At 43.2% G+C, this 15,204-nt stretch overlaps 1 non-coding gene across 1 annotated transcript; it reads right to left on the bottom strand.

The window, feature by feature from the left end:
* Window positions 1–7,498: 7,498 nt before the first annotated feature.
* Window positions 7,499–7,607, bottom strand: LOC138086683 (U6 spliceosomal RNA). Its single transcript, XR_011145397.1, has one exon. It is a non-coding gene; the product is annotated as a U6 spliceosomal RNA (small nuclear RNA).
* Between the last annotated feature and the right edge of the window lie 7,597 nt (window positions 7,608–15,204).

Genomic DNA, 15,204 nt, shown 5'->3' with positions numbered 1-15,204 from the left:
TCGAAGCGCGTGGTGTTATGTGGTGTTTGCAGACCCAGTCATTGGAGCATGTGAACTTGGTTGCTCTGTGGCTGTTGGATCTTATTTACCCAACCAGGGATGGAAACCAGTTCCCCTGCATTGCATGGCAGATTCTTAACTAGTGGACCACCGGGGAATCCCCTGAATAATGGCTTTTAGAGCGAGAGAAAATCCTAGATCATGTATTGCTCTCAGTTGCTAGGTCTGTTTAGACTCTTAGAATCAGAAAAAAAAATTCTTTCTTTCCTTTCATGATAAAACTTTTGAAGGATTCTAGTCATTTACTGTACAGGGTGTCCTTCAGTTTCGGTTTGCCTGGTACCTCCTTGTCGACTGAACAAAGATGTACAACTTGAGAGCTGTGAGTTAAGGTTTATTTGGAGCAAAATGAGGATGGCAGCTTGGGAGGCAGCATCTCAGATGGCTCTGAGAGACTGCTCGAAAGCGGCAGTGGGTAAAATTCAATATATAAGGTTTCGGTGAAAGGAGAGTTTCAATACCATGAAGCACCTATTTTACAAAAGGCTTTTTTTGTTAGTAGTGAGGATCTGATGTCACCAAGAAGGGATTTAGTGCTTCTCTTTATATGAGGAGATGCAAGGATTGAGATCATAAAATCTGTTCCTAAAAACATCCAAATATCTAAAGACCTGTCCCACCAGATTCCTTGGAGCACAGGGTGCCTCAGTTCACCTGAACTCCCTCAGGGGTTGCTGAAGGTCAACAGCTATTGTAGCGTGGGGTTCAATCTCCATAGAAGCAGATGGCAAACGCCTTTGTTGTTCAGTCCTTGGCAATGCTCTTGGTAAGTGCCACTTTTTAGTTGACATTCTTGTGATTAAAATCATACTAGGTACTTTGGGCAGAAAGAAATTCCGCATATTCCTCAGTGCACTGTCAGAAAGCACATTACGTCAACTTGTTCCCTATCTCGTGAATTTAACTGCAATCTCTGGATAAAAAGTTGTTTGGCAGTTTTCTCCGCTGTAAGGGGGCTAATTTTCTCTGAGTAATTAAGAATATTGTGGGGAATACTGTGTCTCAACCGCCAAGCTGGAGCTCCTCTGGTCCAGGTGGTAAGCTTCAGGGTGTGTAGGGGCTGGGCCTCGCAGCTCTCTTGCTCCTCCACCCCTCCTACCTTGCTCCTAAGGTCTATGCCTCAGGCCTGTGTCCAAGGTCTCAGCCTGGCCAAACCTTCCCCGCAGGCTGCACCCTTGGGATCCACCTCCTTCCTCAGTTTTCAAGGTGCTCTGTTTCCTGGCCTGGGCCATGATTTGTCTTTTTGGGAATGACTTCATAATGGTGACCCCACTTCTTGGGGTCAGAATAAGGTTTTATTTATTTTGGTGTTTTGGAATGTGTTAATAGGTTACTTTTTTCAAAGGTTGGAAAGGTAAGGAGAAACACTGGGCCTCTGGGTTCAGTTTAGTCACTCAGTCGTGTCTGACTCTTTGCGACCCCAAGGACTGCAGCACACCAGGCCTCCCTGTCCATCACCAACTACTGGAGCTCACTCAAACTCATGTCCATCGAGTCAGCGATGCCATCCAACCATCTCATCCTCTGTTGTCCCCTTCTCCTCCTGCCTTTACTCTTTCCCAGCATCAGGGCGTTTTCCAATGAGTCAGTTCTTCACGTGAGGTGGCCAAAGTACTGGAGTTCCAGCTTTAGCATAAGTCCTTCCAATGATTTTCAGGACTGATTTTCTTTAGGATGGACTGTTCGGATCTCTTCACAGTCCAAGGGACTCTCAAGAGTCTTTTCCAACACCACAGTTCAAAAGCATCAATTCTTCAGCACCCAGGTTTCTTTATAGTCCAACTCTCACAACCATACATGACTATTGGAAAAACCATAGCTTTGACTAGACGAACATTTGTTGGCAAAGTAATGTCTCTGCTTTTTAATATGATGTCTAGGTTGGTCATAATTTTTCTCCCAAGGAGCAAGCGTCTTTTAATTTCATGGATGCAATCACCATCTGCAGTGACTTTGGAGCCCCCAAAAATAAAGTCAGCCACTGTTTCCACTGTTTCCCTATCTATTTGCCAGGAAGTGATGGGACCAGATGCCATGATGTTAGTTTTCTAAATGTTGAATTTTTAGCCAACTTTTTCACTATCTCACTTTTATCAGGAGGCTCTTTAGTTCTTCTTGGCTTTCTACTGTAAGGGTGGTGTCATCTGCATATCTGGGGCTATTGATATTTCTCCCAGCAATCTTGAATCCAGCTTGTGCTTCATTAGCCCAGCATTTCTCATGATGTACTCTGCTTATAAGTTAAAGAGCAGGGTGACAATATACAGCCTTAATGTACTTCTTTTCCTACTTGGAACCAGTCTGTTGTTCCATGTCCAGTTCTAACTGTTGCTTCCTGACTTGTACACAGATTTTTCAAGAGGCAGGTCAGGTGGTCTAATATTCCCATCTCTTTCAAAATTTTCCGATTTGTCATGATCCACACAGTCAAGGCTTTGGCATAATCAATAAAGCAGAAATAGATGTTTTTCTGGAACTCTTCCTTTTTTGATGATGCAAGTGATATTGGCAATTTGACCTCTGGTTCCTCTGCCTTTTCTAAAACCAGTTTGAACATCACGTTCACGTACTGCTCAAGCCTGGCTTGGAGAATTTTGAGCATTACTTTACTGGCATGTTCCCTTGGTATCTCTAATATTCTTGAAGAAATCTCTAGTTTTTCCCATTCTGTCGCTTTCCTCCGTTTCTTTGCATTGATCGCTGAGAAAGGCTTTCTTCTTTCCTTGCTATTCTTTGGAACTCTGCATTCAGATGGTTATATCTTTCCTTTTCTCCTTTGCTTTTTGCTTCTCTTCTTTTCACAGCTATTTGTAAGCCCTCCTCAGAGAGCCATTTTGCTTTTTTGCATTTCTTTTCCTTGGGGATGATCTTGATCCCTGTCTCCTGTACAATGTCACGAACCTCTGTCCATAGTTCATCAGGGACTCTGTCTATCAGATCTAGTCCTTTAAATCTATTTCTCACTTCCACTGTACAATCATAAGGGATTTGATTTAGGTCATACCTGGATGGTCTAGTGCTTTCCCCCACTTTCTTCAATTTAAGTCTGAATTTGCCAATAAGGAGTTCATGATGTGAGCCACAGTCAGCTCCTGGTCTGGTTTTTGCTGACTGTATAGAGCTTCTCCATCTTTGGCTGCAAAGAATATAATCAGTCTGATTTTGGTGTTGACCATCTGGTGATGTCCGTGTGTAGAGTCTTCTCTTGTGTTGTTGGAAGAGGGTGTTTGCTATGACCAGTGTTTCTCTTGGCAAAACTCTATTAGCCTTTGCCCGCTTCATTCCGTATTCCTAGGCCAAATTTGCCTGTTACTCCAGGTGTTTCTTGACTTCGTACTTTTGCATTCCAGTCCCCTATAATGAAAAGGACATCTATTTTGGGTGTTAGTTCTAAAAGGTCTTGTAGGTCTTCATAGAACCATTCAACTTCAGCTTCTTCAGTGTTACTGGATGGGGCATAGGCTTGGATCACCGTGATATTGAATGGTTTGCCTTGGGAATGAACAGAGATCATTCTGTTCTTTTTGAGATTGCATCCAAGTACTGCATTTCAGACTCTTTTGTTGACCATGATGGCTACTTGACTTCTTCTAAGGGATTCCTGCCCACAGTAGTAGATATAATGGTCATCTGAGTTAAATTCACCCATTCCAGTCCATTTTAGTTTGCTGATTCCTACAATGTCTATGTTCACTCTTGCTGTCTCCTGTTTGACCACTTACAATTTGCCTTCAAGAAAATTAGAGATACCAAGGGAACATTTCATGCAAAGGTGGGCTCGATAAAGGACAGAAATGGTATGGACCTAACAGAAGCAGAAGATATTAAGAAGAGATGATAAGAATACAGAGAAGCACTGTACAAAAAAGATCTTCACAACCAAGATAATCACGATGATGTGATCACTTACCTAGAGCCAGACATCCTGGAATGTGAAGTCAAGTGGGCCTTAGAAAGCATCACTACGAACAAAGCTAGTGGAGGTGACGGAATTCCAATTGAGCTAGTTCAAATCCTAAAAGATGATGCTGTGAAAGTGCTGCACTCAATATGCCAGCAAATTTGGAAAACTCAGCAGTGGCCACAGGACTGGAAAAGGTCAGTTTTCATTCCAATCCCAAAGAAAGACAATGTCCAAGAATGCTCAAACTGCCGCACAATTGCACTCATCTCACACGTTAGTAAAGTAATGCTCAAAATTCTCCAAGCCAGGCTTCAGCAGTATGTGAACCATGAACTTCCACATGTTCAAGCTGGTTTTAGAAAAGGTTGAGGAACCAGAGATCTAATTGCCAACATCCTCTGGATCATCGGAAAACCAAGAGAGTTCCAGAAAAACATCTATTTCTGCTTTATTGACTATGCCAAAGCCTTTGACTGTGTGGATCACAATAAACTGTGGAAAATTCTTTAAGGGATGGGAATACTAGACCACCTGAGCTGCTTCTTGAGAAACCTATGTGCAGGTCAGGAAGCAACTTTAGAACTGGACATGGAACAACAGACTGGTTCCAAATAGGAACCATCAAGGCTGTATACTGTCACCCTGCTTCTTTAACTTATGTACACAGTACATCATGAGAAACGCTGGGCTGGAAGAAGCATAGGCTGGAATCAAGATTGCCGGGAGAAATATCAATAACCTGAGATATGCAGATGACACCACCCTTATGGCAGAAAGTGAAAAGGAACTAAAAAGCTTCTTGATGAAAGTGAAAGAGGAAAGTGAAAAAGTTGGCTTAAAGCTCAACATTTAGAGAACTAAGATCATGGCATCTGGTCCCATCATCATGGGAGATAGATGGGGAAACAGTGGAAACAATTTCAGACTTTATTTTTTGGGGCTCCAAAATCACTGCAGATGGTGACTGCAGCCATGAAATTAAAAGATGCTTACTCCTTGGAAGGAAAGTTATGACCAACCTAGAGAGCATATTGAAAAGCAGAGATATTACTTTGCCAGCAAAGGTCCGTCTAGTCAAGGTTATGGTTTTTCCAGTGGTAATGTATGGATGTGAGAGTTGGACTGTGAAGAAGCTGAGCACTAAAGAATTTATGCTTTTGAACTGTGGTATTGGAGAAGACTCTTGAGAGTCCCTTGGACTGCAAGGAGATCCAACCAGTCCATTCTAAAGGAGATCAGTCCTGGGTGTTCATTGGAAGCCCTGATGCAAAAGCTGAAACTCCAAATCTTTGGCCACCTCAAGTGAAGAGTTGACTCATTGGAAAAGACTCTGATGCTGGGAGGGATTGGGGGCAGGAGGAGAAGGGGACGACAGAGGATGAGATGGCTGGATGGCATCACTGACTCGATGGACGTGAATCTGAGTGAACTCTGGGAGTTGGTGATGGACAGGGGGGCCTGGCGTGCTGCAATTCATGGGGTCACAAAGAGTTGGACACGACTGAGTGACTGAACTGAGCTGAACTGAGCGACTGAACTGAACTTACTAGCATGTGAGATGAGTGCAGTTGTGCGGTAGTTTGAGCATTCTTGGGCATTGCCTTTCTTTGGGATTGGAATGAAAACTGACCTTTTCCAGTCCTGTGGCCACTGCTGAATTTTCCTAATTTGCTGGCATATTGAGTGCAGCACTTTCACAGCATCATCTTTCAGGATTTGAAATAGCTCCACTGGAATTCTATCACCTCCACTCACTTTGTTTATAGTGGTGCTTCCTAAGGACCACTTGACTTCACATTCCAGGATGTCTGGCTCTAGGTGAGTGATCACACCACTGTGATTATCTGGGTCATAAAGATTTTTTTGTACAGTTCTTCTATGTATTCTTGCCACTTCTTCTTAACATCTTCTGCTTCTGTTAGGTCCATATCATTTCTCTCCTTTATGGTGCCCATCTTTGCAAGTAATGTTCCTTTGGTATCTGTAATTTTCTTGAAGAGATCCTTAGTCTTCCCATTCTATTGTTTTCCTCTATTTCTTTGCACTTATCACTGAGGAAGGCTCTTTTACCCCTCCTTGCTATTCTTTGGAACTCTGCATTCAAATGGGTATATCTTTCTTTTTCTCTTTTGCTTTTGTCTAACTCAATGAAACTATGAGCCATGCTGTGTAGGGCCACCCCAAATGGATGGGTCATGGTGGAGAGTTCTGACAAGATGTGGTCCACTGGAGAAGGGAATGGCAAACCACTTCAGTATTCTTGCCTGGAGAACCCCATGAACAGTATGAAAAGGCAAAAAGCTAGGACACTGAATGATGAACTCCCCTTGTCAGTAGGTGCCCAATATGCTACTGGAGATCAGAGGAGAAATAACTCCAGAAAGAATGAAAAGACTGAGCCAAAGCAAAAACAACACCCAGTTGTGGATATGATGGGTGATGGAAGCAAGGTCCAATGCTGTAAAGAGCAATATTGCATAGGAACCTGGAATGTTAGGTCCATGAGTCAAGGCAAATTGGAAGCGGTCAAACAGGAGATGGCAAGAGTGAATGTCAACATTTCAGGAATCAGTGAACTAAAATGGACTGGAATTGATGAATTTAACTCAGATGACCATTAAATCTACTACTGTAGGCAAGAATCCCTGAGAAGAAATGGAGTAGCCATCATAGTGAACAAGAGTCTGAAATGTAGTACTTGGATGCAATCTCAAAAATGACAATGATATCTGTTCATTTCCAAGGCAAACCATTCAATATCATGGTAATACAAGTCTATGCCCTGACCACTAACGCTGAATAAGCTGAAGTTGAATGGTTCTATGAAGACCTACAAGGCCTTCCAGAACTAACACTCAAAAAAGATGTCCTTTTCATTATAGGTGACTGGAATGCAAAAGTAGGAAGTCAAGAAATACCTGGAGTAACAGGCAAATTTGGCCTTGGAGTACAGAATGAAACAGGGCAAAGGCTAATAGAGTTTTGTCGAGAACGCACTGGTCATAGCAAACACCCTCTTCCAACAACACAAGAGAAGACTCTACATATGAACATTGCCAGATGGTCAACATCGAAACCAGATTGATTATATTCTTTGCACCCAAAAGTGGAGAAGCTGTATACAGTCAGCAAAAACGAGACCGGGAGTTGACTGTGGCTCAGATCATGAACTCCTTGTTGTCAAGCTCAGACTTAAATTGAAGAAAGTAGGGAAAACCACTAGATCATTCGGGTATGACCTAAATCAAATCCCTTATGATTATACAGTGGAAGTGAGATAGAGATTTAAGGGACTAGAGACAGAGTCCCTGATGAACTATGCACAGAGGTTCGTGACATTGTACAGGAGACAGGGATCCAGACCATCCCCAAGAAAAAGAAATGGAAAAAAGCAAAATGGCTGTCTGGGGAGGCCTTACAAATAGCTTTGAAAAGAAGAGAAGCGAAAGACTCTGGTCTTTAAACTTAACTGATGATGAAATGTGAAAGCAGCTCTTTTGAAAGATAATAAAGATGTAAATAGTTCTTTTTTTTTTTAATATGGACCGCTTCATCAATTTGCATCTCATCCTCGTGCGCAGGGGCCATGCTAATTTTGTTGGTATTGTTCTAATTTTAGTATATGTGCTGCCAAAGTGAGCACAGCTCTTGCTTGTAAATAAACCAATTTACTTCTTGTGGAGACCCAAGTGACCAGATATTCCAACAGGGAATTTTATTTTTTTACAAAGGCAGAGAGAGGTTAAAAGATCCCCACACAAAGAAGAGCTGGGGCTGTAAACTTAAGATTCTGAGTCCAGGACTTCCTCATGGTGCCAAATTCATTTCGGTCTGGTCCAGCCCTTTACAGGTATTCCCTGGTGGCTCAGAGGGTAAAGAATCTGCCTGCAATGCGGGAAATCTGGGTTCTATCCCTACGCTGGGAAGAGCCACTGTAAGAGAGCATGACAATTTATTCCAGTATTCTTGCCTGGAGAATCCCATGCACTGAGGAGCCTGGCAGGCTGTATAGTCCATGGGTCACAAAAAGTCAGACTAATCACATCCCTTTACAGACACAAAGCAGGATGGACAAATTTCAGGACTCTAAAAGATTTTAACAGCAAATTGTGGTTGCTCCAGACCATCTTTTTTCTAATTGAGGTAAAATTCACATAGCCTAACCTTAAAATGATTTATGATTTTGAAGTATATAATCCAGGGGCGCTTGCTGTACTAGGTTTTTGTTTCTTGTTTTCTTATTTTAAAATTTTACATACGAGATTCCATTAGACCTGGTCTCACTTAAACTCCAGATAAAGAGTTATTTTCAGAGGCAGATGAGTGAAAGGTTGTGCAGAGAAGGAATGCAAACTCGTTCCCGCACACAAACTACAGAGCTGGAGAGATGCTGAGTTAAATTGTCCAATGGATACTTGCCAAACGCAATAAATAAGGCACTCCTTCTAGGGCACTATTTTATTATGGTTTATATTGTCATTTTATTTTCCCTACTATGCCTTAGATGCAAAAAGAACAGGAAAAAGCCTAACAGCTTTGATGACAATTTTGGTTTGACTATCTTCCATTTAAAGAGCCTGGGGGTGGTGACTATTTAGGAAGCCCTGTGGAGGTGGGCGGGGCTGACTCTCATCCGGTCAATGCAGTTTCAGTCGGTTCCACCTCTCACTTGAGACTTTTCTCCACGTCCCCAACCCCACCCCCATTCCCCTCCCCCAACACCCTGGGGTTCACTTTGGGGGCTATTCTTCCGGTTCCAGGTGCAGAGTCCTGAGTTTTTCAGTGGTCTTTTAATACATTAATACCTTGTTTAGGCACTACAGTTTGACTGAATACTGAAATCTCTTTGTATTTGCCAAAATTACTACTTTTTCTTTAATTCAATAAATATGTGTTGCAGTATGTCTTAAGTTGTTTCCCTGTGCATGAAATTTGTCTGTATGATGTGGAATCTAAAGTTTAAGTCTATACAGTTCTTACTCCCTTTGAAAACTCAATTCTAATAGTAAAGATAAAAAGGATATGTTCATTTGACAAGTATTTATTTATTGAGCTTCCTAATAGCCCTCATGATGGTAGGTGCTAGGGGATGCAAAGATGAATTGGATGATGTTCTAACACTCAAGGACTCCTTCACAGCATGATGAGAATTGGCAGTTCAGGCTGACAATTAGACTTGTGTCTGAACTCAGAAGATCCCTAGGACATGTTAGAATTTCTCATTTAAGCCAGGGAGGGTGTGAGCTTTTAAGACATCTTCACAAAAAGGTAAGCCTAAGAATTCATTTACTATCTCATAAACAATTACTTGAGGATTAAAGAACCTTAATGAATTGGTGGGAGGGGGTTAAGGTCAATAAAAGGATGTTCTAGTTAGGGACAGATTGGAACTCCAACTCAAGTCACCATGCCTAATCTTACCCAACACTGTCCCCAGGTTTAAACCATTTATTTTGGGCAAAATGGAGATCAGATAAGTTTTGTGATGCCTACTTGTGCCCTCAATAGAGATTTTCAAGTTTGGCAAGATCTTGCTGCTGCCAGAAGCAGGGGGTGGACCTGGGAGGAGCAGAACCATACACTCAGTTTTCACGATAGAGATTCTGAAGAAGAATCCAGAGGTGCTTGCTTTGATATTAGTGTAATTGGAAACACACCCTAAATGTTAGACAAAACCTAAATGGTTGCTTTCATCTGAACTCCAGAAGAATGAAAGACTCTGGGTTAAGTACACTGCCCACTCCCACACTAAACAATATGCACCTATTAGGCTCTCCCAGGGCTTTCCCTGCGGCTCAGCTGGTAAAGAATCCCTCTGCAACGCGGGAGACCTGGGTTCCACCCCTGGGTTGGAAAGATCCCCTGGAGAAGGGAAAGGCTACCCACTCCAGTATTCTGGCCTGCAGAATTCCATGGACTGTCCATGGGGTCATAAGGAGTCAGACAGGACTGAGCAACTTTCACTTTTCAGAGTTAACTGAACCTGTGAGACAATATAATCCAGTCCAGTGAATGTGGCAGAACAGGATACTATGTATTTTGTGGCTGCAGACTGTAGTCTGCATGTGTTGTTGAGACTTCTGCTCTGTTTCTGCTTTTTAAACTTTTTCGAAACCTCATTGCCATAAAATGACTTGCTGCTGCTGCTAAGTCGCTTCAATCATGTCCGACTCTGCGACCCCATAGATGGCAGCCCACCAGGCTCCCCCGTCCCTGGGATTCTCCAGGCAAGAACACTGGAGTGGGTTGCCATTTCCTTCTCCAAGGCATGAAAGTGAAAGGTGAAAGTGAAGTCGCTCAGTTGTCTCCGACTCTTAGCGACCCCATGGACTGCAGCCTACCAGGCTCCTCCATCCATGGGATTTTCCAGGCAAGAGTACTGGAGTGGGGTGCCATTGCCTTCTCCGATAAAATGACTTAGCACTTTTAAATCCTGAGTAGATAAGCAAAGACATTTATACCTGGTGCTTAAGCCAAAATGAAGACTCTCCTTTGGTTATAGAAGTTGAATGGCTTTTAATGATAGTTCACAAATAGTCTTCTGGGGGATGCTGGGATTCTAAAAGAAAGTCTAAAGGACTTTTTTAAAGTTAGTGTACAAATTAATAAGCCCCACATTTCCCTACAAATTCCTTAAATTATTTTCTCTTATACTGCTCTGGTGCTGTTTAGTCACTAAGTCATGTCTGATTCTTCTGCGACCCCATGGACTGGAACTCACCAGGCTCCTCTGTCCATGGGATTCTCCAGGCAAGCATACTGGAGTGGGTTGCTATTTCCTCCTCCAGGGGATCTTCCTGACCCAGGGATCGAACTCATGTTGTGTGCATTGCAGGTGAATTCTTTATCACTGAGTCACCCTGCTTTAACCATACTGTTTTAACCTACTTCAGATAATTCTAAACATGCCAGCTGAGGTTGTTTGGGGTTCTTCATAAAGGACAGTCTCAGGTAGAAGATAAGTCTGTGATCTTAATCCTACCAGAAATCATAAATTCCGTGTTAGTATGGAAATAAAGTCATATTAAGCATGTGTGTTGTGTTACAGTTTTCTCTGCTTACAAGTGAACGAAAACAAAGAGAACCTGAGCAAAAAACTGAAGCGTGGAGGCCCTTGTAGGAGAATAGTCAAGCACGGCCTTGAGTGCAGGGGAGAGTGGGCAGCAAGCCTTGCAGTGGCACAACCAGGGCATCCCTGGGGACCTCAGTGAACCCAGACACAGTCAGGGACTTTCTCCTTAGAGGGCTTGCTGCTTCAAATACTTCTTGGTCAAAAGGTACCTCCTGGGGAACAGAAACCACTTGTCCCTCTTTGTTCAGGGTTCTGCTCTGGATTGGTCAGCCATTCTTGTGGGACAGAACCGTGCACCAGAAACGAGACTTAGGAGAACCCACCCGTCTGGGGACACTAGGAAGTTCTTAACGAGAAGTGAGGAGGGAGGAGGCTGGCGGTGAGGGGAGTGGTTCACTGCCTACCACACATTGCCTTTAATATAATAACCACGTGTTACAATTAAAGTCAAGCTTTGTTTATTTTCCATAGTACAGCAATGAACACATTGTTGTGTTCCTTCCTAATACTCTATTTCCAAGATTTAAAAAAATTAAGGCTTGGTGCTGTGATATGAGTCAGAGGCATGACCAAAGGGAAAATAGAGGATGAGCCTGGCATCTTAATATGCAGTGGGAGACATTGAGAGACAGACAACTTGCAATTACTGTACACATACAAGCAAAGACAGATCTCTTATTTAATTAGCTTTTTAAGAAGAATTTTAAAAAAATTTAAAGGTCTCAAATGTATCTTTATTGTTCTATGCCATGGATATTAATTGGCTTCTATTCTTTATTATGTGTGTGTGTATACATATGGACACATGTACATATATTTTGATATCACTGTCCATCACATCCAAAAATACTATCTACAGTCTTTCTAAATATGAGGATGGAAAATTATAATTAACACTGCCTATATTATGCACATAAATACAGCTGTTGGAGTCACTAGTTTGGTAGCCTGTGCTTGTTTAAAGATCTATTTTTTTTTGGCTCACATGACTGTCCTAAGTTTCCTATAGCTGTATGGTATACTGGGCATGATACATCTAATGCAAGTCTTGAGGTGAAAAGACTGTCAAAATGTTTTTCAGGAAATCCAGAGAAGAGCTCAGCATGCTTGCAATGACCCTAGATTTGAACACCTCATTACTAGGAAGGGGACTGTGTCAGCCCCCTCCATCTGCAGTTCTTGGTATTGTTAGAAACTGCGAACTGTAGGCCTGCACAGATAGTTTCCTGCCTGGTTAAAAAGTTGTCTTCATTTCTGGACATAGGAAAACGCTTCTTTCTCTCCCAGAGCTCATTTATTTGGCTGAACCAGGTCTTTGTTGCAGTATGTGGGTGGCATGCAAACTCTTAGTTGCTGCACGTGGGATCCAGTTCTCCAATCAGAGATTGAACCTGGCCCCTGCACTGGGACCCGGGGCGCCAGGGAAGACCCTCCCAGAATTCAATATGTATGGGCGCCCTGGAAATCCTTACTCCAGACTGCAACAAGCACTTATACTTCACAAGAATAAATGATGATGTCATCTCTTGAACTATTTATCTCCTTATCATCCCATCAGCTGGGATTTATTTTTTTTAGTTCTCTAAAAAAAATTGACTTTTTCCCCCATTATTTAGTAACAGAAAAAAAAAAATGCCTAATTTACTCCCTCTGTCAACCTCAACCCACAGACTGTGAAAACACATTAGTCACTCAATTTACAACTCTGAAGGGAAACAAAACACCAAATAGAAAAAGAAATGTATCAAAGCAAATGCCCTGATTCTTAGATCATCAGATTATTCTGAACACAGTTGATATATTTGTATCTCAACTGCTAGACTGAAATCCCAGATACCTGGGGTAACAGAGCAAAAGGAAGGGACCATGCTCTTCTGGGTATCTGCAGTGCCCAGTCTTGGAGTCTCTAGGTCTACACATAATGTTCCCCTTCTCCCACAGCCTTATTTCTGCCCTTTGTTCTTGCAGCATCTTCCAGCGGGGTGTACAAAGAAACTGGTTTGTAGACAAGCAGGCCTGGATTCCAGCTGCTCCTCACAGCCTCTACTGTGGGGCTCTGATTATCCTATTCTTGGTGTTTACTTCTCCCTTAAGCTGGAAGTAACCACAATTGGTCCAGGACTGTGGCAGGATGGTAAGCAGTAGCATCAGTGGCACTGGAAGGGAGGGACCACTGGAAGTGATGGTGTCTGCTAGTGGTGTGACCCGGAGTTCTCCCCTAAGACACCTTTGTGCCACTGGGGATGCGGGTACAGTAAGTGCCACCCTGAGAAATTTAACAGTTGTTCCTCATTCCACAGAATCCTGAGACTTAACATTTAAGAAGACAGTGGGAGATGGGGAGGGAGGTACCCTCTTCTGGCATTTCCTCATCTGTGTGGTACTGCAGAGACAGAGAGAAGTTTGCTCAGTCATGCCCGACTCTTTGCAACCCCACAGACTATAGCCTGCCAGGCTCATCTGTTCATGGGATTCTCCAGGCAAGAATACTGGAGTGGTTGCCATTCCCTTCTCCAGAAGATCTTCCCAACCCAGGAATCAAACTTGGATCTCCCACACTGCAGACAGATTCTTTACTATCTGAGTCACCCGGCAAGCCCAGTGCTGCAGAGAAATGCTTAGAAAGGGCTTACAGGCTAAGAGGTATGGATGCTTCTGCCCTTAGGGAGGCTGCAAGGGTGTGGCCACAGGAGTCCAGGGACCCATTTTCTTCTAAGGACCAGTGCCACCTTTCCACCCGAGTGTGCTGTGCAAATATTGTCCTTTTCATGCCAAGTGCTGGTGGCACTGTAGCCTCTAGGACACCTTATGTCCAGCTTTTAGCCAAGCATAGGCAGTCTAGAGGGCTTGTCTGCCAATGCAGGAGACATAAGAGACCCAGATTCGATCCCTGGGTCTAGAAGCAACCCACTCCAGTACTCTTGCCTGGAGAATCTCATGGACAGAGGAGGTGGGTGGGCTACAGTCCATTGGCTTGCAAAGAGTTGGACACCACTGAAGTCACTTAGCACAACACAGGTAGTAGTCCAGAAAGCAGTATGGGGTACATCACTGTGATAAATGTCTAGGTACCCTGTGACTCGCAGTTCCCTCTCAGGGGGCACATGTGAGAGTATTCACCAAGGTCGGTGTTTAGAGACAGGAATCCATGAAATCAGGGTGCCTGTCACAGGGGATGGGCGCTGATGTAGGAGATGACCACCATGAAGTCCTGAGGAGCAGGCTAGACGTGCACACAGCAACGCTGTAGGTCTCCAAAGCCAGGCTGAGGAAAGGAAGAGACGGAACGAGGGTGGCATCCTGGCGTCACTTGCACAGGTTAAAGATGCAGACGAGCAGGGTAACCCTACTCCTTATAGTAGCACAGAAGACAAGACACATTTAGCTTATCAAAATGGTTGCCTATGGTACTGCAGATAGCGGGGAATAGAGATCACAGGGAACAGAGGGATGGATGATGGATGGATGGTTGAATAGATAAATGGATAAATAAATATGCTCCCTGTGCAGAGGGACTGGGGATATGGTTGACTCAGGCTTTTGCTTCTGTATTCCTAAATAGAAAATTATTTTTATGGGCGTGACTTTTTAAAAAAATATTTATTTATTATTTTGGTTACTCTGGATCTTAGTTGCATCAAGTGAACTCTTAGTTGAGGCATGTGGGATCTAGTTCCCTGTCCAGGGATTGAACCTGTGCTTCCTGCATTAGAGGCACAGAGTCTTAGCCACTGGACCACCCAATGAAGTCCCTGGGCATGACTCATAAAAGACTGGGAAGCAGCTATTCTAGGTAATGCAAACACTTCCTTAGAAGTTATCAGAAGGAGCAATGCATAGCAATTCAACAGCAATTCAACAAAAGTTAAAAGACTAGGAGAGAAAAAATGTGCATCCAAGGCGTTTTCCTCATGATAATTGTAGAAGAATAGTTTGTGAAGAGAGGCCATACCTTCAGCTGTGCCAGGTCTTAGATGCGGTACAGAGGATCTTGGATCTTTGCTGCGTCATGGGGGATTTTTAATTGCAGCATGTGAACTCTTAGTTGCCACATGTGGAACCTAGTTCCCTGACCAGGGATCAAACCTGGGTCCCCTGCCTTGGCAACACAGTCTTAACACACTGGATTACCAGTGAGGTCCCAAGAGAGTCCATAACTTTGAATTAA

The sequence above is a fragment of the Capricornis sumatraensis genome, chromosome 9 (genome assembly GCF_032405125.1).
Source record: "Capricornis sumatraensis isolate serow.1 chromosome 9, serow.2, whole genome shotgun sequence".
Taxonomy (NCBI): Eukaryota; Metazoa; Chordata; class Mammalia; order Artiodactyla; family Bovidae; genus Capricornis; species Capricornis sumatraensis.
The sequence above is the reverse complement of the archived record's forward strand: the minus strand, read 5'-3'. Positions and strand labels throughout refer to the sequence as shown.